Raw genomic sequence first — 27,113 nt, 5'->3', positions numbered from 1 at the left:
GCAGTAATCCTTAAAATGTGCATATACTGCACATATGAGTGTTCCAGTTATACAGATTACAGTTAAGAGCAGGGCATTTGCACCACCTGTATAGAGTTTAATTTAATGTAATATTATTAAAGAAATGCAGTATTGTATAGTTATGATTTGTGGTATTTGAACCCACAACCTCTGCCTACAGCCTTATATTTGACTTCTAAAGTTGGTTTGTGCTACAGAATAATGCATGCATACTTGCTTTTGCAGTTAGGATATGCATGCTCAATTTGTTACAACTGTATAAAAAAACAAACATTTATCTTTAACCTTTAATGCTACAAAGACACTCCTCTTGTGCTGCATACATACCACTTATTCTCAGTCTCTCCATTCAAGCAACATGAGTCTGTCTATTGAAATCATGTTTGGTATTAGCTGTGGAAAGAACAGAAAAGAACAGAGAGCACCTCAGCACTACCAGGTTATACCTCATACCATGCTTTTCGGCCCCAAAACTTGGACCAAACCACAAAATAGGGGGAGTATCCATATTCATCAAAGATACCCACACCTCCAGGTTAGTGGCACTGCACGAAGCATTGGAGACCATCCATGTGCAACTAACAGTGGGCAAAACTGCCTTTCAGTTTGTAGCCTGCTACAGACCACCCTCCCAAACTCAGGAACCCCACTCAGCTTTCCTGAGAACACTGGAGAATATGAAGGTCTCTCCAAACACCATCATATTGGGTGACTTCAACTACCCAAGCATGAACTGGGAGCACTACTCAAGCCCCAACACCCTCGCCCAACACTTCCTAGAATTTATAAACTCAAATGCTATGGAACAACTGGTCACTACTCCCACAAGAGGGGAAAACATATTGGACCTGATCATCACCAACATGGGGACTCTATGTTCCATACCAGAGGTATACCCCTCATTGGTAAGATCTGACCATAAATTAATCTTACTGGACATCCATATCCCGTCCACACCCCCAGCCAAGGAAACCATGGTGAAGAACTTCTCAAAAGCAAACTTCACATTTTTCAAAACCGAGGTGGAATCCTTCAAAGCCCCCGGACCAGTGGAAAATATGACCCAAACCGCAGAATCCTTTACAAACACATTCTATGGACACCTACAGGAATGCATGGATCGTGCTATCCCAAATAAAACCAAGACTCACTCCTCCAAAGGCAGAAGACCTGTCTGGTGGACCCCAGCCATAAATAAGCTATACAACAGAAGGAGGAAGCTACTACATGATAGATAAAAATCCCAAAAAGGGAAGGCATCTCTGATCAGTACTAGCAAGAAACTACGATCCCTCATAAAATTATCTAAGGCCAGCTTCGAAAGAAAAATTGCACAAGATGCTAAAGATAATCACAAGGCCTTCTTAAGTTATGTCAGAAACCTGGGTGGCAACTCCCAGATATGCTCTGAGTTAGTGCAAAATGACAAAAAATACAGTGAACCCACAGACATTGTCAACATCCTGGTAGACAGGTTCAGTGCAAACTTCTCCCCCCCTTCCCCCCCAAAAGAGCAAATGTCTATCCCAACAGAGTGCAGCCTCCCTGACATCACAAATGCACAGGTGAGAGCTGCCCTCTCCAAAGCAAAAAACACAGCATCAATGGGACTGGATGGTGTCCCGGGCTGCGTCTTACATGAGCTCCAAGAAGAACTGAACCCTCACATAAAGTCACTGTTCAATCTCAGCTTTACTACGGGATATGTACCCAAGGAATGGTGTACAGCAACAGTGGTCCCACTCCACAAAGGTGGTGCCACAACGGACCCCGGAAACTATCACCCTATAAGCCTGACTAGCCTGGTCTGCAAAGCTATGGAGCATATCATTATGGAACTCATAAACAAAGACATTGGGAACCTCCAAACACTGGATCCTACCAAATTTGGCTTTGTTAAGGGCAGATCGTACCTCTTGAACCTGGCGACTTCTTTGAAACAGTCATCAAGGCCATAGATGAAGGGAAGGTAGTCCACACAGCCTACCTGGACCTCGCAAAAGCCTTCAACACAATACCCCACTCGGGCATCATAAATAAGCTCACCAGCTTAAATATCAACCCCTATGTCACAAGATGGATTGCAAACTGGCTCATGGATAGAACCCACATGGTCAGAATTGCAGGTGCCATGTCAGACTCTAAACCAGTTACAAGTGGCGTCCCACAAGGCTCAGTCCTGGGACCTCTCTTGTTTGGTATATATTTCTCTGAGGTACAGGCTAACACGGGAGGACTATGGCTGACCATGTTTGCAGATGACTGCAAACTGGGTGCCATAATTGACTTGCCGACTGACACAAGCATCCTCCAAAAGGGTCTCACAGAGACGGGTAACTGGTGCCAGAGCCATGGCCTAAAGCTAAATGCCAAAAAGTGCATAGTCATCCCCTTTGGGAAAAACAAAGTGCCCACAAATTACCACATAGGTGGTAATCCATTAAGTACGGAAGAAGTAATTAGGGATTTGGGGACCCAAGTAGATAGCAATCACTCCTTTGACAATCACGTTGCCAAAGTGGTTAGAAAGACCTTCTATATAGCCCACCTTATCCCAAAAGGGTTCACATCTAGATCAAGAGAGGTCATTCTGCCCCTCTACTCATCAGGCCCATAATTGAATACAATGCCCCATTTGGGATGTACCTTACCCGACACCTGCAGCAACTGGAAAGACCCCAAAAGTACCTCACCAAGAGGATCAAGGGACTCAAACAGATGCCCTACACAGTTAGGCTAAAGAAACTCCAGCTCTACTCAGTTGCTTACTGCCTACTCACAGGCGATCTGTGCCTGATGTATAAAGCCATGTCCAAACTAGAATTAATGGACATGCTCCACCTCAGGAAATCCAAATCCCTTAGAGCTACACACTCCAGGGACTTAAACCTCAGCACAGAAATAAATAGGACATGCTGGAGGGACAGATTCATATCCCAGAGGCTCCCCTCACTCTGGAACAAAATCCTAATACATGTTAGGCAGAGCCCCTCAATGACCCTCTTCAAGAGAAATCTTGATGAGTGGATGGGAGATCGTAGGTTTACCCCTGGGATCTCTTCTGTGTCCCTACTAGACAGAGGCACAGTAAACTAACCTTAAAAGGGCTATCTTCTGTGACCTACTATACAGAGGCACAGTCAACTAATCTAAAAGGGTGGCGAAAGCCAAACACACTCTGGCTAGGCTTATAAATGCCCTAGGGCAGATAGCCTAGTATCAACATATGAACCTATGAACCTATGAAAAGAACAGAAGAGCATTATGTATACCAATCTTGCCTATATTTAGCTTTCTATTACAAATACTCTCTTATGATCACACTTACACATCTATGGGATGTCCAAAGACTCAACTTCATTAAACCAGTGGTTAAGGGTATCCCTTTTATGCCTGTGTATGTCATTAAAAGGATGCCTACACTGCTCTCCAGTACATGGAATTCCAATAGTACTAGAAACAACCTGAGCTAAACTATTCCATGCCTCAGACTTGTACTGGGAGCCAGAATAGTCCCCCTACAAAAGCATTTGGCTGTCACTTTACCAGCAGTCCAATAAATATCCTGGACTCCTGGACACCTTTGCACCCTAAACTGGGCACCTTCCCCTCTAATACCAGACATGTCTAATATCTGAAGTAGAGCAATGGCAACTGATGCTTTCCCGCCAATTCCAGTTATCGTGTTTATTTGTAGTGCGCAAACCCAAGCCATGATCCCAACTGCATTTGTGTGATGTTAAGTGGAGAGCAGCAGTGCCAAGCTGGGAGGAAACAGATACTTGAAATTGGAAGTTTAATATTACCCATAGCCTTAGTTTGTGTGGTGATGTAGCTTGGAAATATGTACTGAAAATTGCAAAGTAACTGTTAGGTGAGTTTAGTTTATAGACATGCACTGCAGGCATAAATGTCATGGCCGGACACATTTGATTTTGGCTTTATACATTACTAAAATGTATTTTTTAAACTGTGGGATTTAAACCTAGGCATAAGGGACAAAGCATTTTCTTCATAGCATTGATCTTCCATCTTTGCCACAGGAGAACTGTTGCTCAGACGTAGTCTGGAATCATTCGTAAATACAGGTGACAGTTTGCAGTGTTACACATGTATGTGTGTAACCTGACAAGGTTCTAGTATACAGATCCAGTTATGTTTGTGTGTTATGTAATTGGGAAAGCCATGCAAGTCAGGATAGCAGAATTAAACTTACAGACGTATAGTAAACAGTATACCCTCAGTCATACATCTGAAAACACAAAAAGGGTGTCTTATCCCTCATACATATAATTCATATCAGCTCCACTATCTAAAGTGTTGTGAGAGTGAATATAATGGTAAATGGAACAATAGTAAAAATGTATGGAATATCCTCTATTGGAACCCTAGACCATGTGTAGGGCAGTCCTACACTTACCCCTTTTGCCACAAGAATGTTACAATAACACTTGTCTATATTTCTGTTCATTGCTATAAACAGCACTGTCACAACAGTAAAAATAGTTTGCACACCCTGTACTAGAACCCAAGAACATCTTTACTCCAGCTCTACACCTACACCTGCTGCTGCATGCCTAGTTACATAATTTCTTACTCATCCTTAAGTTCTCTGTGTTAACTGCCATGCAATGCCACTTACTTTTGTAGATGCCCAACATAATTAATTGAATGTTTCTGTTTTCAATTATTGGCTGTCTGAGTCTTGTCTGCAGGTGTTGGGGATCCTTGCTAGCCACCACACAATGCCACTAAGCAAAGTTGCTCAATGGAAAGCAGAAATTGTAACAATGTATTGTTTTTCACCTTCACACTTTTACAGATGTCCTGTCTGCAGGTGTTCTGCAGACGTTCTGTCTACTTCCTGGGTTGGCCACTAGTCCAGGTTTGCACACTGCTAAGCTTCATACAAATGAGATAACCACAGCCAAACCTGGCATTCATTTTCTCCATTTTCCTTGTTTGCACTAAGCTGCGCACCATGCAAACACTAACCAAAAAAAAAAAAAAAAACACTACAAAATGTTAGCACATGTGAAATATTTGTACATAGGTCTGGATTTGAACTCTCACTTCAGTGATCCTTCAGAACACAGTAAGGATGCCTTATCCCTCTTTGTTACACAAACACATGTGCAGCAGGGAACTGAAATATTTCTGCATACAACTAACTGCAACATCATCTACAGTACTATGACACCATATAACAATTATTTGTACATGTAGCAATTTCAGATGTAGTGCACTGAGTGATCACACAAGCATTTTTGAGTATTGCTTACAGATATGCAGCTCTGTCTTACCTCCCTGTGTTTGTTCATATGTTATAGGTTCATAGGTGTGTACTAGACTAATAGCCCTGGAACCTTTACAAGCCTAGCCCAAAAAAAAACTGCCCAGGCACCATGCCACTCCATGTTAGTTCACAGTGCTCCTATCAAACAGGGCAACTGGAATGATCCCTGGAGTGAACTTTCTGTTACTCATCCACTCATCAAGATTTCTCTTGAAGAGGGCCAGTGAGGTGCTCAGCTTGACATGAATGGGAAGCTTATTCCAGAGTATGGGCAGTCCTTGGGAGATGAACCTGTCCCTACAGCATATTTTGTTAATTGTGGTAATGAGGATGTGATCTCTGGATCATGTGGCACAGGGGGATTGTGATTTCTTTAGGTGTAGCATTTCAAGTAGGGCTGGGTCAGACATGGCTTTGTAAGTCAAGCAGAGATCACTTCTAAGTAGACGATAAGAGATTGAGAACAGCTGAAGTTTCTTGGGTCTGTCCATGTAGGACATGTGTTTAAGGCCTAGGATCCTTTTTGTGAGGTACTTTTGTGGCCTCTCCAGCTGTTGTAGGTGTCTGGTCAGGTATGCCAAATAGGGCATTATATTTGATGACTGGTCTAATGAGGGATGAGTAGAGAAGGATGATGGCCTCTTTCTTCCTAGATTCGAAACCTTTAATTATAAGATGTGCCACGTAGAAGGACTTTCTGACCACAGTGGCAATGTAGTGATAGAAGGTGAGGTGGCTGTCTATCTGGGTGCCCAGATCTCTTATGGCCCCTTCAGTGTTCAGTGGGCTCCTATCACTGTGGTAATTCATAGAAACTGATTTTTTTCCAAAGGGGATGATAACGCATTTTTTGACATTAAGCTTCAGGCCTGATTCCGACACCAAGTCATTGGTCTCAGAGATGCTCTTTTGTAAGATATCTGCATCACTTGGGGAGTTGATAATGACTCCTAGCTTGCAGTCATCATCAAACCTGGTCAGCCAAAGTCCTTCTGTGTTGGCCTGAACTTCTGAGAAGTAGATGCCAAACAGGAGAGAGCCCAGGACTGAGCCATGTGGGACTCTACTCATGAATGGTTGACAGTCTGACTTGGAATCCACAACTTTCACTCTGTGGGTCCTGTCTGTGAGCCAATTTGCAACCCACCTAGTGATGTAAGGGTTGATGCCTAGTTTGATGAATTTATCAATGATACCTGAGTGGGGAATGGTATCAAAGGCCTTGGCCAGGTCAAGGTAGGCTGTATGCACTGCCTTACCCTAATCTACAGCCTTGGTGACTGCCTCAAAGAAGTCAACCAGGTTCAGCAGACAGGACCTCCCCTTGACAATGCCAAACTGTGTGGGGTCAAGAGTTTGGAGATTGCTTATATCTTTGTTAAGCAGGTCCATGATGTGCTCCATGGCTTTGCATACCAGACTCATCAGGCTAATGGGGCAATAGTTCCCAGTGTCTGTAGTTGCTCCCCCTTTATGGAGCAGGGTGACTTTAGCAGTGCACCATTTGTTAGGGACATAGCCTGATGTAAAGCTGTGATTGAACAGGGCACACAGATGTGGTGCCATTTCATTTTGTAGCTCATGTAGGATGCAGCCAGAGATATTATCAGGTCCCATGGATGCTGTATTCTTGGCTTTGGACAATGCAGCTTTTACCTGTGCTGCAGAAATGGTGGGTACCAAACTTTCTTTTTGTATTGTGATAAGGCCCTTGGGGTGGGAGGGGTAAAGTTGGCACTGACTCTGTCAGCCAGTATGTTAGCTATATCTGTTGTTCATTCTTGTCTTATATGGCCAATAATCTCAGACATGCAGTCTGTAAGCCATGTTATATCATTGTGTTTAATATGTGTGAGGATATTTTACATATATACATATATATATATATATATATATATATATATATATATGTGTGTGTGTGTGTGTGTGTGTGTGTGTGTGTGTGTGTGTGTGTGTTTTTTATATTTTCCTTTTGTTTACCAGGGAAGTTCAACTGAACTAAGTAGCCCATTTTTAGCGGAGGCCCAAGGAGAAAAGCTGCACATGTACACAAGCTAATCACACAAATTACAAATTTTAAAATTTAAATAATAGGTTACAAAAAAATAAATACAATTACAAACAGTTGTTACAAATTTTGTATAAATCTGAGTCAAGTATAATACTATATTTAGTTTTATAGTTCATAGTGTGAGAGTTATGTTTGTTTTACAGATAGTAAAAAAAAGTAGACCTGTTAATACAGGGTTATTTTTTGTTATACAAGTAGTAAAAATAGGCCAGTCAATGCAAGAAATTACTTAAATTATAAGATCAGAGGCAATATGAAAAATTAGAAGGAGCAAATAGCAATAATAATTGCACTGCGACAGTTATCCCACTCCACAAAGGGGGGGCCACAACAGACCCTGGGAACTACCGCCCCATTAGCCTGACGAGCCTTGTCTGCAAGGCCATGGAACATATCATCATGGAACTTATAAACAAAGACATTGGAGATCTCCAAACCCTGGACCCCACACAGTTTGGGTTTGTAAAAGGCAGATCATGTCTCCTAAACCTGATAGACTTCTTTGAAGTAGTCACCAAGGCCATGGATGAGAGTAAGTTGGTTCACACAGCCTATCTAGATCTTGCCAAGGCGTTTGACACCATCCCCCACTCTGGAATTATAGATAAACTCACTAAACTAGGTATAAATCCCTATGTCACAAGATGGGTTGCCATCTGGCTTACTGAAAGAACCCACTCTGTAAAAGTAGCAGACTCCAAATCAGACTTCAGACCAGTGACAAGTGGAATACCACAGGGTTCAGTCCTGGGTCCTCTCCTGTTTGGTATCTACTTCTCTGAAGTACAGCCTAACACAGAATGTCTTTGTCTAACTAAATTCGCAGATGACTGCAAACTAGGAGCCATAATTGAAACTCCTAACAATGTGGACATCCTACAAAAGGGCCTCACTGAGACAGATGCCTGGTGTCAAAGTTATGATCTCAAGCTCAATGCCAAAAAGTGCATTGTCATCCCCTTTGGTATAAATTCTGTACATATGAACATAGGTGGTAGTCTACTTAACACTGAAAGTGTGATAAGAGACCTTGGGACACAGGTGGACAGTAGTCTCTCCTTTGATAATCACATCTCCAAAGTGGTCAGGAAATCCTTCTATGTGGCACACCTCATCACAAAAGGTTTCTCATCCAGAAAAAAAGAGGTCACTGTTCGCCTCTACTCATCACTCATTAGACCCATTATAGAGTACAATGCCCCTTTTGGTATTTACCTCACAAGACATCTACAACAACTGGAAAGTCCGCAAAAATACCTCACAAAGAGAATTACTGGCCTCAAACAGATGCCTTACGCAGACCGTCTCAAAAAACTTCAGCTTTACTCCATCGCATATCGCCTACTCAGAGGTGATCTCTGCCTAACATACAAAGCTATGTCAAACCCAGAGCTGTTGGACATGCTCCACTTAAAGAAATCCCAATCCTTCCGAGCTACACACTCTAGGGACCTAAACCTTGTCACCACAATAAACAGAACATGTTGGGGGAATAGATTCCTGTCCCAGAGACTTCCCATACTCTGGAACAGAGTACCTATCTATGTCAAACAGAGCTCCTCCTTAGCAATATTCAAGAAAAATCTTGATGATTGGATGGGTAATAGGAAATTCACCCTTGGGATCACTTCTGTGGTTCTGCTTGACAGGGGCACAGGAAAATAATTTTCTTGGGTGGCGAAAGCCAGGGTACATTTTTGGCTAGGCTTGTATAGGCCCTAGGGCCAATAGCCTAGTACCTACCTATGAACCTACCTATGAACCTATGAATATAATATAATATAATATACAGTTGCCAACAAATGAAGGGGAGGTTGGGTTTTAATGAACTGAAGATGTGAATTGTGTGCTGCTAACTTACATTTCCAGCTTTGACAAAATTACTTCTAACACTTTATAAGTCTAACCTGACGCATCCACTGGATGTAGGGTAGTCTGCATTACAGTTGTGTTTTCTTTCTCCTACCAGTAATCATTCACAGTTGCAAGCCATTAAAAACAAACACTGAGGGAATGCCTGCACTGTGATTACATCTGGTACATGGAGCCAAGTATTTGGGGTTCAGCAATTCTAATGAGTTCACACCTGATTTGCATCTTCATTGTGCTGACAACCCTGAATCTACACCATAGAAGGAGAAAGTGTAGCTAGGGAACCTGAAGGTGAGCATACTTGTTTATGTGGAGAACACAGAAAAGAGGCTATTACTTTGGGATATATCTACAGAGAAGATTACTGAACTTGAGAAAGTATGCTTGCATTTTTCAGTTATATACTGTATATGCTGAAGTATTGTTAAGGAAAATCTATTCAGTGTATGCATATATACATATGTATACATGGTTCCCTATCAGAAGCCTGAAACACTGTAAGCTTGAAAACCAAAAGCCTGAAAACTCAAACTCCTGAAAACCCAAAATCCTGAAACTCAAAATCCTGAAAACACAAAATAGACATACTGACGTCATTGTGGCTTTGCTATTGTTAGCCCTGTGGTGTTAGGTCATGTGTTGGGTTCAGGTAAGTGTGCGGTTGGTTTTATGTTAGGGTTAGGAGCGGTTTAAGTGAGTTAGGGTTAGGGCGCAGGTTAGGCATGTATGCAATAGTGACAAAAATTAGGGTTAGGGGCGGTTCAATTGAGTTAGGGTTAGGGCGCGGGTCAGGTGAGTGTGCGATAGTGACGGACCTTAGGGTTAGGGTTAGGGTTAAGGTCAGTCGGTAGATATTAGTGTCTTTGTATTGGCATATTAGCATTATTTGTGTTTTCAGGATTTTGGGTTTTCAGGATTTTGATTTTGAAGCTTATAGTGTTTCAGGCTTCTGATAGGGAACCGTATATATATGTATATATATATATATATATATATATATATATATATATATATATATATATATATATATATATATCTGTATGCATTAATTAGAAGTGTACTGGTGGTATGGACATGTTTATCAGGGCATTTCATAGGTATACATGGTTGGCAATACCTTAAAATTGAATGTTCTATGTTAAATCTGTAGACATGTTTCTGGGATATTTAATTTGAACTCTTAACATTTCTGTGATGGTTTGTTAGCAAAATGTGCCATTTGCCTGTTGTTTTGGGGGTGAGGGAGCAAAGCTGCAGTTCTGTTATGGCACAAACAAGGATATGTTGCTATTGTTACTCTTCTTTTTTTGCATCCAGACTGTTATTCATATATCAAAAATCTAGACTGCTTTATATTTCTCCAGTGGGTAATACTCTAGACTATGGCATTACTTGAATAAGACTGTGTTTGCAGCCCAACATATTTGTAAATATTTTTTTTTTCTGATTTACATGGACAGCTCCATCCTTTTCTGTTATAAAAGATCTTTGTATATAGTTTTCTAACTATTTGAGCAGTTCTACTTTTTGTTCAAAATGTACTTTTGGGTTCAAAATATATTTTTGGTTCTAAATGTATTTTTGAGTTCCAGCATTTCATGTGCTAACTTTGTTGACTTCAACCAGTATATCCAGTGATGTCACAATGTACAGGGGTGTGTCCTATTTCCCCAGGCTTGTCTCATCTTACCAATTCAAATAAATGTTACACCCACCTGAGTGAGACTAGCTGGACACACCCCCTTCTCTGAGTATAAATAAACATGCTTAATGCAGCATCTGTCACTCTGGGCAATGCTTTGGTGAACTTCATGAATAAAGAAGCTTAACAGAGACTGAACATGTCTGTCTGGTTATTCCACTTGCACTCCACTTATGCTCCACTTAAGGGAAATACCGTTTTTTATAAAGACCCTAATTTTTTCACCGCAGCTTGAGCTCCACTTAAGGCTAACACCAGTTTTTTTAAAAAACATAGTTTTGTCTCCTCTACTTGGCAGACAGGACTGCTCCTGGTCTTTTTAAAGACCCCACATGCTCGTAGACCACTGCAATACAAATGTTGATCTTTTTAAAGACCCACGCTTCAGTTTTGTTATGGCTATGGCAAAGTCTGCATAACCAGTATGAGATTTTTAGGTCTTTATAAAGACCACATATTAGAGGACACGGGTCTTTTTAAAGACCTCAAACCACTCGGGCGAACAGGCCACAGGGCTGAACTCGGTCTTTTTAAAGACCACACATTATCTTGATCAGGGTTATGCCAGACAAAAAAGGACAACAAGGCATGTATCAAGGCCACCCCACAAGCCTACACTGCCATCACCCCCAGCACACTCCATAGGACTACGCCACCTTATTCAAGTATTGCCATAGTCTATTTCCACCTCCCCATACAGGGGAGGCTGTACTTAAAAAGGGCTGGACTTCCAGATCTATCGCTCCAGTAGGTAATACTGAAATGCTACCTTTTCTATTTTATCTGGGAACAGTTATTTTGTAGTTTAGGACAACTAGGACTATGGCACCCAGGTTTCTCAATCCCAGAAAACTACCCTTCAGTGACCCTGAGAATCAAGTCATTGTGGAAGCTTTTAGTTCACATTGTGCTTTTCTGCTTGAGAAAAGATGTGCAGATATGTCAGGCAGAATGCAAATTTGGCAGCAGTTGGTTGTAGATGGCAATGCAGTGGGTGGCCCAGCAGGACATATGATCAGGTGTGCCATAGGACCACTGACATGATCTCATCTGAATGGAGGAGAGCAACTGCAGTGGTCCATGATCAGATGGGTACCGGGGGAGCCTGCTACAGAGCTACGACTAACTGCAAATGAAGAGTTTCTCTCCACTGTCAGGGATCTAGACAGTTCCCAGGAAGGTGCAGAACAGCATGTCCTAGACATTGCTGCTACTGTTTCAGGGACAGCAAGTATGTTGCAGGAGGATCTCCCAGGTAGCCCTTTGTATCTCAATTGTTAAATAATGTATAGTAAAATATTTACATCAATATGTTAGTTCTGTTTAACAAGAAATTGGTTCGGGGGACATTGAAGATTGTTACATTTAACAGCACATTCTGATTGGTTACACATGGGGCTTAGGTTGAGCTTGTTATACAAGTTATTGTTGAAAGTATAGTTAATGGACATATAAAGACCAAAAAGATTTCCCCCATGTGTTACTGTTAATTGTGGTGATGTGGTCTTTACATTTTGCTTAACTTCTTTTAGGACCATCTGGCATAGGGATCATGTCATCATCTGCACATGGTAAACCAAACATTTCTATGTCAGTACTAATGAGCAGTTCAAAGAATATTTTACTGTGTGATGTTGATGTCAGCACTGTTGTGTGCATTGTTGTACTGTCTGTAATAGTGGCACCTCTGTTAGCTTGTTAGCATATATTGGACTACAGTAGTGTAGGTATTAATTTTTTCCTGTGTTTGTTGCTTATCATAGGTGATCCTGACAGTGGAACTGTGGGACTTCTACCACCTGTCAGAGTATCAGCAAACTCTGATGATTATGGTGGCCAAACAGAGGCACAGTAAGGGAGTGCAAAGGTTGAATCTGACACTGAGGTTGACATACAGTCATCCCTGAAATTCCATCAGACACAGCCAGTAGGCTTACACCTACCCATTCCAGTGAGCCCTCAGATATTGGACAGGTGGAGGGTGAGACAATCAATCAGGGAATTGTGGTTACTGTGGCTTCAGTGGCTGATATCTCTGGCCATAGTCAAAATGTGGGTGAAGTGCCATACAGGAGGGTTGTTAGGAGTGCTTGGAGGAGGCCTGCTTTCCATCCTCTACCTGATCCATGTGTTTTTTCCTGCGACACTCGACATATGTTTAGGGCCATCACTGAGGCACAGGCATGTTCCCATAAGTCCTCCAGACAAATGTTGAGAGTTGTAAATGTGGCACAGGCTGACATGTGTGACTGATTCCACCATGTTACCAATTCTACGGATTGGATGAATGACATGTTGGAACAGGCAGTGTCTGTGATGGAATGTCTGCTGGGAGGGGGATGGTATCTTCATGGACATAGGTCAGCCACATCAGCTGCTGTAAGCCAACATGGCTGTGCCCAATCATGGTCCCATAGTGGCAGTACGTCCACTGCTCCATCAACGATTGAAATGTCCACACCCACACATGGCAGACCATGGAGTCATGGTCCTAGTCCTGGGCATCCTTGTGAGGGGAGCTCATCCAGCAGACATTAGTCACATTCAGGTAGCAGTAATGCATCTGACTGTGGGCATGCACATGCCAGTGCAAGTCCTGGCAGAGCCAGTTCTTATAGTCAGATATGACAATAATAATCTGCTGCCTCTACCATATTATGGCTCATACCTTTCCCACATATCAAGATATAGAGTTAGCACAGAGCTTGGCTGGATTCATGCAGACACTCACACACCAGTTTCACATGGAGGACCCCTACAGACACACAGACACACAGACACACACACACACACACACACACACACACACACACACTCACACACACACACACACACACACACCAATTACATGGTTCAGCCATAAAGCTTAAAACTCATTTTGTCTCACTGGCCATTTGTTACTTTATCCAAATGTCTGCCAGCTTATTTTTCTAGCTCACACACACACTCACGACCTTTTGTGTCAACCTAGGCTTCCTACCCCCCCCCCCACACACACACACGCACACTCAACAGCCTGTGCATGTGATGATAACTGTGCCACATCCCTGATTTCTATCTTTTGGATTCAGGGATACATAAGCTTTGTGTCTGATGTTCAGGGTGTATAGCTGACTTAGTGGGAAGTAACTCTGCATTTGTGATGTTGGTAATTGTACCTTTGACTTATATTGGTCTTAGAAGGTTAGACAGTTGATAGCATTAAGCTTTTTTTTCCATCATTATTGTTAATGATCTTGTGAAGGTTGTGAAGTCTGAAACTGAAATGTGTATCATTTTCTAACTTCTCTCTTTAATGATTTTCCAGTACAAATGTATGGTGCTAAACTGAGGGCATGCAGTGCCCATCACTACTTTTGAAAGGTATGATAGTGTGAATCTTTGATGCTTGAGGTCTACTACTTAATTATGGACACATATAAGTCAAATAAGTCTCTTCTGAAACATGTTAAGGTCATTTCTGTACAATCACCCACCTTTTACTTGCTTACACTACCAAGTAACAACATGCAAGGATGTAATTTATATTATACAATGATTCCCTATTACTATTTGAAAACGTGCATGCTGATTGGCCCAGAGCAACCAGCATGCCCATTGTAAATCCCACAATTTACAAATGGAAAAACATCCGGTCGCCTGGACTTTTTTCCTTTGGTATAAGGTGCCCCAAAACTTTTTCTTTTGAAATTAAGAAACAAAAGAGAGAAAACGGAGCTACGGAGACTTTTTCTTTTCTCCTTTGCTTCCATTTCAAAGCATTGATGTACTGGGTATGCATGGGACTGTAAGTTCCATATGCATGCGCAGTACATCAGAATGAAGAAGCAGTATACCACAACTGGTGGAAGAACAGTAATCTGACGTTATACAAAGACATTATTTAATAAAAGTAAGTATTTTTTTCTTAAATAATGTCCTTGTATAATAGCAATAACCGACTCTGTGGTTGTGGTATATTGAAGAATTACCCACGGTTGCCTTTGTTTAATCACTCAGTCTTCACCCTCGTGATTAAACCACACCAACCATGGGCAAATCTTCAATATACCACACTATGTTGTCGGTTATTGCTTTATTACTACACAATACACTTCAGGTTCAGCACTTACCTTGTAAATCCAGCAGTTGCAACAGTTTTAGTTCAGGGTTGATTCTGTCTGATGCAAGAAGTACATAGCCATTACATGGATAGGTAGAGGTTGTGAACGTTGCCTAGCATCAGTGTTACTATATGTATGTGCATAGGAGGAAGGTTTTAGGTCCTTAGGTGGTAGGTGAGTGTGCTATGCATTGTCTCTTAGTCAATGTGAGGGCATATTGAGCACATCTATGTCTGCCTACACCCACAGCAGTTCCTGGTTCCCCTCTGATTCCTCACCTGCATGTGGCTGTGGTGATCACACCATTGGTGGTGGGATGTATGCCCCTTCCCCTTGCTGATACTGCTGAAACTTTCTCAGGATGATGTTGCATAGCATGGCACATACTGTGAATATTTCTGTACATATACATGGATTGTACTGCAGGGCTCCCCTACATGTATCTAGACACCAGAACAGTGACTTCAGCAGCCCAAACACATGCTCTACGATATTTCTGGTTTGAGCATGTGCCTCATTATGGCATTCTTCAGCATTTGTGTGTGCATTTCTGATGGGTGTCATTAGCCACAGTTCTAGTACATAACCTGCATCCCCCAGTAAGTGACCCTGTGAGATATCCCCCCAGTGAACATCTTATACAGTTGTGAGGTGTGCCAGATATGTGATTCGTGGCAATTGCCTGGGTTGCCAGCAAACATGTTCAAGATGATTCCCTTGGCATTGCACATGACTTGTCAGTTAATAAAGTGGAATCCATTTCTATTTATGTAGAGCCTTCCCTGTTCCCCAGGTGGTGCCTTATTTTCTACATGTGTGCAATCTATGGCACCCAGTACTTCAGAGTAGTGTGCTTCAGGGCAGAACTCCTCCATAGTTCTGGCCTTGTCTTCAGGTGTATAGGGAAAATATATGTGGCCACTGTCCTGTTGGAGTATAGCATCCAGGAACTGGTGAAGAATCCTGGATGCTGATGCCTGTGATACCCTCAGCATGTCCCCTGTTGGTCTCTGTAAGGTACCTGTAGCTAAAATTCTAAGTGCTACACATACCTTTGTCTCCACCAGGATGGTCCCCCCCCCCCAGTTTGCCCTGGCACTGAGTTGAGGATGACAGACATTGCAGAGTTCTTGTAGTGTGTCTCTAGCCACCCTGTCGGGGTCTGAGAACTCTTCTTCTTGGTCTTGGTCTATTAACAGCATCAGCATAGACTTCAGCCTGTTGCATGTTCACATGAATTAAAGCAACAGCAGCCCCTACCATTGTTTCTGTGTAGACTCCTTTCCATGGCTGTATTCTAATAGGTTTTGGAGTTCACAGGGAAAACCAGCACTGAGTCTACATGGTTGCATTATAGCTTGTTGAATAGCTCCTCCATCTTGGATTGGTTGATTAGCACACAATTCAGCTGCTTATGCTGTAATTTGCATGCCACTGTATCTACCTTGTTTGTACAAATCTGTGCGGCTCTGTACACCATGTAGAGCTGCTTACTGAATCCAAATGAGTGCACTACTGTGTCATGCACACGGTGTAAATGAACCATGTAGGCTTTTTGAATATGGCTGTATGCTTTATCTGTTTGTTCAACTTGTTTATTTCGGTTTTCAGAGTTGTAGTTTGACCTCTTTTCCCTTTCTTATATTTTTGTCTATCACCTTAATCAGGTGTCTTGTTCTTATGGAAATATATCCCCCGGATGTTGTATGCCTTGATCTTGATGTCAAACATTTTTTTTTTATTTTTTTGCATTCAAACAAAAACTTTCCACATTCCCTCTGCAGTTTTTCCACTGAATGCATCACTCCAATTAGTTTTACATAGTGACTGTTTTGCTTCCATATAATCTGTAATAAACCTTCTGTGCATTGGTTTAGATTTAAATTTGGCAGAATTATCTAGTAACAAATTAACCTTCATAACCCCATGGTCACTGCACACCACTGATAGTAAAATGTGACATGAAGTAACAGTAATTTCTTTTGGAACACAGATAATCTGAAGCAACTGTTGTTCCTGAACATACATAGTGAATAATTTCCTTACAAATTTTGTTGAATCAATATTATTCCAGTCTGCTTCTGGTAAATTTAAATCCCAAGCCAGCATTATTCTTCCCTCCTGTGTTTCATGCAAGAAATGTATGAATTCCTCAAGGTCATCAGCACTTACGTTTGGTGGTCTACACACTCAAAAAATTGTTATATGTTCCAGGGTTGTTTTTATTGTTGCCGTTACACAATCTGTACTATTGGTGTTATCTCTGATATTGTAATAATTATGGGTCTCATAACTATCTTTAATCCCTATCATAACACCTCCACCTGAATTTTTGTTAGAATGTCTGTTACAGTAACACATTTATACCCTGACAGAACTGTTTTAAAGTCATTGTTCTTTAACTATGTTTCACAAACAATAACAACCTCAATCTTGTGGGAATGCAGCAAATTTTCTAATAAAGAACACTACTGTTAATGCTCCTAGCATTAACAACAATCAGAGATGCTTCAAATGTTGCTATCTGTGAACTGTTAAATTTTTGAACTGGCAAAAATCCTGCATTGTGTTTGTCAAATATTGCAAAATATCTGCTGCAAAAATTCTCTTCCTTGATCTTGACAAATGCATACCATCCTATCTGAACACGTGTGTCTATCTGTTCATTTTGCTGACATCTCAGACATGAAAATGTCTCATAGTCATTTGTATGATTATTTTGAATAAATTCCCATGGTTTGTGAACCTAAAGTTAATGACTGCAAAGAATCTTTATAGGGTATATCTGAAAATTTGATTGTTAATTTCCAGAATAGTGAGATTAGACTAACTGGCCTATAGTTCCATAGACAAGTGATCTTCCTTTGTGAAGTGGTACTGTTAGAAAATGGTTTAGTCTATTGGAACATCCCATAGGCTTGGATAGATGAATAACCTAGGTAGCACATGTTTCACTGTCTTTGTAGCTCTTTTTTAAAGCAGTCAGGAAGGATGACTAAGGACCTATGGCTTGTGTTTCCTTACTGCTATCATGTTTAAGATGTTTTCCTTTATCATATCACCATTTATAATGGTCTCTTCAATATCTGCCGGTGCCCTCTTCTCACATTCTACCTTGCAAAGAAGAAACATGAAATAATATTCAGGATCTCTGCTTTTTTTTTTTTCATTTTGAACCTGTTTCATCTTTTGCCATTCCTCTCATTTTGATTTAATCCAGTATCCCATACTCCTTAAAAATATTCCTTGGCATTCATGCTCCCGTTTGCCAGTTCTTTTTATTTCCATAGTTATCTTTCATAGGTTCATAGCTGTGTACTAGGCTAATGGCCCTGGAGCCTTTACAAGCCTAGCCCATAGGATTACCCTGGCATCATGCCACCTGTTAAACATTTCCTGAACTAAATGATGCCATGTCCTATGAATGTCTGAATCTGTAGTGTTCCGATATCAGCAAGGCTGCTAGTAGGACAGTGGACACTTCTCATAAGCAGGACTAAAGTCAGTTAATGCAGGACCCCCCTCCCCCCCGCCTTTGGGACTACAATACACAGTACAGTTTACATGCAAATTAGAGCAAAAAAAGTCTCCCAATTAGAATGCACCGATGATAAAAAAAAAAAAACATGGTTCTCAATTTATGGTCAGTTATGAAAGGTATCATTCTTATAAGCAGTCTCATGTAAACACAAGGCTAAAACTAATGCAATTAAAAATGTAAAACTTAACTGCACTTAGGCAAGCATGATTTGGAACTGGCTTTCATTATAACAGTTAAAAAGTATGTCCTTACATTTAAAATAAAAGCAGTGATTTTCAGTAAATGTTTTCTCTCTGTGTTGCTGCAAAACACTTCTTGTACTTTTCAAAAGAGGATGCTGTTAGAAAGCTCTGCTGCATTTTTTGGAATTCCAGCCTGAATCTCAGACTCAATACCACAATGATCCTACCACGGAGGATTTTGAAGTAGCCGTTATCACCCCAGTCTGTATTCCATGAGTTAGCAGCCAGCCAGTAAAGAGTGTTGTTTTCTATGCCCCAGCCCTGATCTTAATAGCATGACACCCGACTGCTTCTCCAGTGTGATACACACCTGATTTATACAGCAGGAAGTCCTCATACACAGTGAAGGCCTCTTCCATGGGTCCATTCTTATAAATTGCTTCCATTATGCTTTCAGGAGAGGAAGGGACACTATAGGCAGATTCACCGTAAATCTTGTCCTTTTCATATGAAGGAGTATAACCAGCATCACACTTTTTCACACAGGGTGGCGTGTCACCTCTTTCTCCAGAACATGGTGGCCATGAGCCATTCACGTGATGTTCACAGGGAGGAATAGTATATGGCCTGCAACCTATGCCACAACCATACAGTCCCCCCAACACCAAACTACTTTCAGTCCAGTACTGCCACACTCCAGATGGATAACCACCATTGCATCTCATTCCACACTCAGAGCCACAGCATGAAAGCAGATCTTCAGCAGATACCTCCGCATTTTGCTTTCCCCCAGAGTGGATGAAGACACAGTCAGACATGGACTCTACAGCACCAAACGCCCAACATGAGCCACAAGATCCCTGAACCCAGATCTCTTGGATTGTTGGACAATTTGGCCACTGAGTTTGTGAATCAAAGTTATCAGGAAGCTTCAGTTTTCCAGAATAGGAAGTCTTTAAAGGCAATTTTGGACCATGCAGAATTGTACCACACAGACTCTTCAAATAACTCTGATCCACATTGTAAAAGTTTTGTCCAGCCTTCTATGTGGAATTTAATTTGTTAATGTGGTTGATTATATCCTGTGACCAGGTGTAGGAAGATGACAAGCTTCAAGAGTTGGCAAAACCCAGGAAGAGACAAACTGTAACTAATGAATGCCACATGATGGATGCTGGCACAACTTAAATGCAAAATGAAAACCGCAGCTGATCGTCATGACCTTGTCTGTATTCCTCCCAAGTCCATCTACCACACCATGACTACCTCAATGCCTTTGTTTTCTTTCTCTCCCTGGTTGTATTTTTTTTTAAATTCTCCTTCTATGCTACTCTGGTTTCCTCTCCCTTTTGCCTTCTACTACTGACATGTTTTTTTTTCACAATACTTCATTGACCTTTCTCCATCACTCTTTCAAACTCTCTCTCCTTTGCTCCTCCTTTTAAACCAAATTGGACTCCTCCATTTGCTTGCTTTCTTCATTCCCTTTAACCCTTCTTCATTCCCTTTAACCCTTCTTCATTCCATTTTTTCTATGTGTCTATTTATTCATCATCATAGAGGTTTTAGTCTTTAAAGCCCTTCCATTTACTCCTGCTACTTCTCACCTTATTTCATAACATCTCAAATTCCACTCTGTATTAGTTCCAGTGCACAGTAAACCAAATTGCGGAACAGAGGTTATATTGCAAATCAACAAAAGTTATTATAATCAAAACTATAACTATCATAAAAAATCAATGAGTGCACCTCTCACTGGAAAAAATGTAAGCCAAAAAGTGTATTTGCAAAGGGGTAAGCTTGTCTGGTCTTCCCTGTCACAGCTTAGTATATATTAACTCTGAGGTCACATAACAGTGGGGAAAGAAGAACTCCTTTAACTCACAGGCTGCAAATCTCACACTAAAACATTAAACTCACATTTATTCACCACCAAAGTCATTGGCAAACACAGACATTTCAACAGAGTTTGTCACAGATACAGGCACACTAATATCATCATCGACACATGCAGCTTTCACTTCAACTATTTAATTTCCAGTCATACACATGCACACTCTTACAGCCAATAATTTCTCACTCAGACACACAAACATTTCATCTCCTGTCGATACCTTCTTAGCTTAGAAAAACAATCGATTAAATGGAAGTTGATATAAATGTCCATTTGCCGCTTCAGCCAAAAACAACTTATTGACAAAAAGGAATGAAACTGACACAGACACTATTTGACAGTGGTTGGCATGTACTCCCTTGTTTCTGCCTGTCTTCATAAATAGCATAGCAATAGTCCCCTTTTACTGATCATTTTGCTGACTTGCTACTCACATCTTGTTTTTTGAAAGAGTTCTATAACTTCACATCTACACCAGTACTTGAGACCTGTTTCTTCCAGTCTGTTCCTTGAAGGTTCAACCTCCCATTCTCATGTTTAGCACTTTTTTTTGGATTCTTCACATCTTATTCTGACTGTGAGCCTTTTACTGACTCACGTTTTGGTTTCTAGTTTCCTAGAGACTGTAGCTGTCCTCCAGTATTTTTCCATTCTCTGTTGCCAGTATGCTAGTTTAACCTATTTCTTACCTCTCCTTGTCTCCATACACTTGCATTTATTGCTGTGCTCTTTTCCTAAAATATATAGCCAAAGCTCTTCTATCAAATCCCACTGTGTTGTCCCTTTAAGCTTTATATCCAAATATACATAAGCACCATATCTCATGTTCATTTGCCAATGCTTCCCTCTCTCCTACTCAGTCCTCTTTGCCCTTTTCAGCAATTGGTTCATGTTTGTTTTTCTATTTTTTAAATAGAAATAAAAATGATACTTTTTATTTTTAAGATAACGTTATAGTCTTACTAGAAAAGGAAATCCCAAATCAGGGTAATGTTTAACAATCCCTTCTGTAACCATGCACAACAGGAGGACATTTCACTCCCATCCATCCCATGTCATCCACACACCAAATGAAGAGACTAAACCCTCTAAGTTTTCATCCACATTCACTACCCGTATATGTCATTTCAGTTCTGTTTTAGCACGTTGCCCCATCCTGTGCTACATGGATTTTTCTGTTGTATTCCTGCAATATTACTTGTGCTCTTTTCAGATGTTGTAGTTTCTTTCATTTATACCACTGGGCTAGTGCCAGCAGGGCCATAAATCAAGTGATTTAAAGCTCCTCTTAATGCATCAGAGCTTTGTCATCCCACATTCCTGAATAGCATTAATCAGCATGACTCGGAATATGCTTTCCCCCAACCCTCCACCTATCTTTTCTTGGATCTCCCGAGACACAACTTCTGCTGGCTAATCTAAATATTGCTCACACATATATGCAAGTCTTCAACAAAAAGTGGACAGAACTTAGCTTGCACAGATATGAGGATGCTGTAAGCATAGCATTGCAAAGATGAGTAACGGAAGAGGAAAATAAGTCTGTAGATGAATGGCAATGACAGGGAAGGTAAGAACTGAAACTGGAATAAAAGAGTGTAGATGTAAAGGTTAAACATGGCTGAGGCGCCTTCTGAGTGGAGTCTGCATGTCCTCCCTGTGGTCGCATGGGTTTCCTCTGGGTGCTCTCGTTTCCTCCCACATCCCAAATACATGCTGTAGGTGGATTGGGCACGCTAAATTGGCCCTAGGCATGAGTGCGTGCATGTATGTGCCTTCTGTGGGAGGTTGGGCTGGCAACTCGACACTGTAAAGCTCCACTGTCAATCATGAGCAAACAGGTGATCCACTGTGGCGACCCCTAACTGGGAAAAAGCTGAAAGAAGAAGAAGATGTAAAGGTTAAACACAGAGAAATGAAGTCTATGATGAATGCAAGGAATTAGAAGTACATTAATTGTACTGCAGCCCTTGAAACTGTCTGCATTTACTTTTCTTTAGTTCAAGATATCAGTTGTCCAGATTATTGCATCATTTTCAGATTTTTGCCTCATATTGTTGTTCTGTTTCTCATAACGTTTGTGATTTTCTGTAAATCAACGAGGAGTAAGTAAAGTCACTAATTAAAGACAGGCATTAGAGTTTCACACTTCATATGCTTCAGAAAATGCATGCTAACACAACCTTTTATTGTAGTAGCAACTAAGTGTTTAGCAGCAATATTTAAAATATGTTCCTATTTTGGGGCCTTTGCCCCCCCCCCCCTTATTTTTGGTTTGTCCAGATTTCTTGTGCTAAGAGGTTAAGAGGTATGATAGAAAAAGTAATAGGTTGCTGGTATAAAGCATTAACACAGGTAATTTGTGTTAATGTCTTATACCAGCAAGCTATCGCTTTTTCTTCTTTCTTAGTACTTATTGTCAGCAACTATAATATGGTTTTGTTTTTCCTCTTCAATCCAACATTTTCAATTTGTTATTCTTTATTTTTATTTTTTTTTTTTTTGTGGGCCTGCATGTGTGCATGCATGTCTATGCAAATTTTTGGAGTTTAAAGTATTACATGCACTGACTGTTTGTCTTTCTTGCTAATTGTCATACTGTTGATCTACCTCCCTGGCAAGCAAGCAACACTTTCCTATAAGTTATCTGCATTACTTTCTATTTGCATCATTAATTCTACTAACTATTGTTTAGATTTTATGGGAGATATTACTGATTAAGTTCAGTTTTAGTGCAACAGTCTCAGAGTCCTATTATTTTATTACTGATGTGAATAAACTGGTCTGAAAAGGTTTTGTCGCCACAGCAAAGTGTATCAGGACAAGGGTGACTGCAGTTTATATGGACAGAATTGAAAGTAACTAATTATCTAACATGTTCTTGGAGAAAACCCTAAAAGGTGCAGGACATGCAAACAACACTCAGGCGAATAGAGGTCTGGACTAAACCACAGATCCTGCTGACAGGTAGAGCTATTAACCACTGAGTCTCTGTGCTGTACTTTCTCTGCAAGGGGTCATAAAGCTTTTTATTTCCTTCTCTGAAAACAAGAAAGAAGAACAAAACCTTCATTTGCTATCTTTTAATTAAGGTTTCTGTTTAACTGTCGCTCAAATAAAATGTTTCTTATTCATATTAAGCAGGAATCTTAGTGGCTACATTTCATGCTAATTGTTGTGGGGTGCAGATTACAACTCAAACTGCTCAGTAGCCTTACTTGCTTTCATGAGTTTTACTGAAAGCTCTGTCACTTGTGGGTGTTACTCCACAGTATGTTCTCCTAACAGGGTATACAGATGTAATGTTTCATAGGTATTTAGTATGCATGTGGTTGAGTGGACCATCTTGGCGCCAAGTCCCATTTCCCTCTAGTACTGTCTGGTTAAGAGACTTGTTCAGAGTCACACAGCAGGAAAATGGAGGCTGATGGAATCTAACCATGGACTACAGGTCACAGCTTGCTAACAACTAATAGTCATAATTGTCTGAACTAACAAACAGACAAAATGACAGCACCCCCACATGGGGCTCAAACTCACCATACTTGGGTTAGGAAAGCCAGTGCTTTATTCATTACACCACTGTTTCGTCTATCTGCACATCCTCCCCATTATGTGTTTGTGCTTTATGCCTGATCTAACTGCCAAATGGACCCGTGTATGCTTTTGTGCAGAAATGTGTCTACTGGCTCCCAACATAACAACACACACATGCACACACGCACACACGCACGCACACACACAAGCACACATTGTATTCTTCAGCATGTCACAATGATCCAATCTTGTGTCTGTCACCTGCTGAATGGCATATGTATCTGTGATGTTACATCTGATGCATGAGTGGGAAATGCTCATCTTGTGAGTTCACAGTTTTAGGCTGCCCTGCTTTACCACTTGGTTGGGGGCATCCAAATGGCTTTGTACACTTTAGAACTGAGATTAATACTGAAGTATGATACTGTCTTCCCCAATAGTTGAACATGGAAATTTCTGGCAATACTTAATATGATTTACATTGATCAAACATGCTGCTTTTATCTTTACTCTGTTGATCTTGCTTTCTTGGGCATGTCACGTGGTTTGTTGTTGTTCTATATACAACACACTAATAACATATATTTTCTTGTGTTTGCTGTTTAATGTCATCTGCCTAGCTTGTAGATATATTTTCCAGGGAAAGCATTGTCTTTCCTTAGCTAGTATACTAACTTGTATGAATCTAATAATTAATTTGATGTTTCTGACTGCAAACATTTAAGTCACAATATAAGTAAGGTTTAAGTATTCTGTATCTCCAGAACTACTGCTACTTGTATTCAAGGATGTATAGAATGTAATTACATTTAAGATGATTTTCATTGCTTGTCACTTATTACTTAACTTATAAACTTTATATAGAAAAGCATTTATAAAGTGGCTGTTATGCACAGCTGAATCTTCATTCCCCTAGAAGGCATGACATCGAACCACTAATTTATATTTTTGCTGTTTTCCACAGTGGTGCATTTTTACCAGTGTATATGTTTCCATTTTAATGAAGTGTGTCAGTGATTCCTGTAATGGCCTACTTTCACAGCATATGCCTCGACAATGTCAAGCATTCTGCTCCCAAATCTGAGTACTGATGGTGTTTCTACTAGTGGGTGACATATTCCTGCAGGTGACTAGTTCCTCTTCTGCTGGATACCTGTATAATGACAAGTATATCATGACATTGTCAATTGCCTTCATCCACAGTGTGATTCATTGTTGGTGTATGTCATCTTCCTACTGCTGATGGTAGAACTCTGAGTATATTTCAGAGAGGACAGATACTTTCTGCAGGTGACTGCTTCCCTGTAATGCATGCTGTTTAACAGGCCAGGGTACTAATCATACATCTGCTACCTATTCTATCCAGTGTATGATTCACTGCTAGAAAGATATCTTGTTACTAAATGTACCTTCATATCTAGGATTCACACTGCATGAATAGATAATGGCAATTGCCTTAATGCAGCTGTTCACTGACCCCCCCCCCCCACACACACACACACACACCATATACTTCTTTTAACGGTACTTTTCCCTTATCGGGGTAACATTTGCAATGAGAAGTATGTACTATCCCTTTGGGCCCAGCTAATAATTTCTTACACTTTATCTCATACAGGTATCAGTTTATCACATCTCCGTATTATATAAAAGTTAGCATTATTTCTGCTAACGCATTTATTTTACAATTTTTCACAGAAAATACATATTAATGCAATTCCTTTCATGCCGTCAATTTTTCAAAGGAATCCTGACAATATTTTGGAACTGTCACTGACATGGTGTATTTACTTACCTCTGATTATTTTTTGACTTTGCACTCGATTTATAGAAGAGAAAAAGGTTCCTTCATTTAATGTGACTCTATTGATATGGCGTATGTACGAAAAAGTACCAAAAGGTCTGTTAGTAAGTGTTTTCACATTTTTCCCATTTGTTCCTCATTATTACAGACAATATTCCTCATTTTGGAGATGGAAAGTTGAGAGCTACGAACAGGTATCTTGAATTCTTGATCACGATTTACGAACGGTCCTAACTATTCCATTATTGCCAAAAGAAATTAGCATATGCACAGAATGTATTTTTGTATGGCAGTTATACAGTTTTAATTAACTATTTATGGGCCTTTTCTCTCTGAGTCTCCATTAAGAAGCTGTCACTTTTCTGCGCAAGTCAGACTTGCCCAATAAACACATTCTGTATACACTGAAAAATATTTTCACTTGTATTCATCACCTGTCTCATTATTTTCCTTACTTTTAACCGCATGTACTGCACTTCAGCACATACCTCTCAACTGTCCAGATTTTCTGTCTGTTCCTCATTAAATCTGTTGTTTTCTTTCAAATGCAATGACATGTATCTTCTAATGTTATCGACGTTGCCCCGATAACGGAAAAGTACCCTCTTAACATAGGTGCACAGCATCCATCCCCAATCAAGCTCACAGAAGTACACAAACACACACACAGATACACACACACACACACACACACACACACACACACACACACACACACACACACACACACACACGCACACACACACACACACACACACAAAACCACACACCCACATACACACACAGGGTCTATATTAGAACACTGAATGCTCAAAATTTCGAGTGTTCTAATATCAACACGTTTTCAGCGAACGCTGAAAATATTGAAGGAACAGAAAACCAAATTTTTTCCTAGGGAAAGAATTTGGTTGTCCATTTCTGTTGCTTTGGTATTTTCAGCACTGTGGTGGAAAGTTATGGGTCAAGTTCAGGTAAGTGTGCGATTGTGTGGATATGAGGGTTAGGGCGGGGTAGGTGAGTTAGGGTTAGGGCGCGGGTGAGGTGACTGTGCGATAGTGATGGACCTTAAGGTTAGGGTTTGGGTTAAGGT

At 40.6% G+C, this 27,113-nt stretch overlaps 1 pseudogene; it reads right to left on the bottom strand.

Moving 5' to 3' along the window:
- Positions 1-18,908: 18,908 nt before the first annotated feature.
- The window catches only part of LOC122803766, a 44,242-nt pseudogene continuing 36,037 nt past the window's right edge, over positions 18,909-27,113 (bottom strand).

The sequence above is a fragment of the Protopterus annectens genome, chromosome 6.part0 (assembly GCF_019279795.1).
Source record: "Protopterus annectens isolate FY-2018-M chromosome 6.part0, PAN1.0, whole genome shotgun sequence".
Lineage (NCBI taxonomy): Eukaryota > Metazoa > Chordata > Ceratodontiformes > Protopteridae > Protopterus > Protopterus annectens.
The sequence above is the reverse complement of the archived record's forward strand: the minus strand, read 5'-3'. Positions and strand labels throughout refer to the sequence as shown.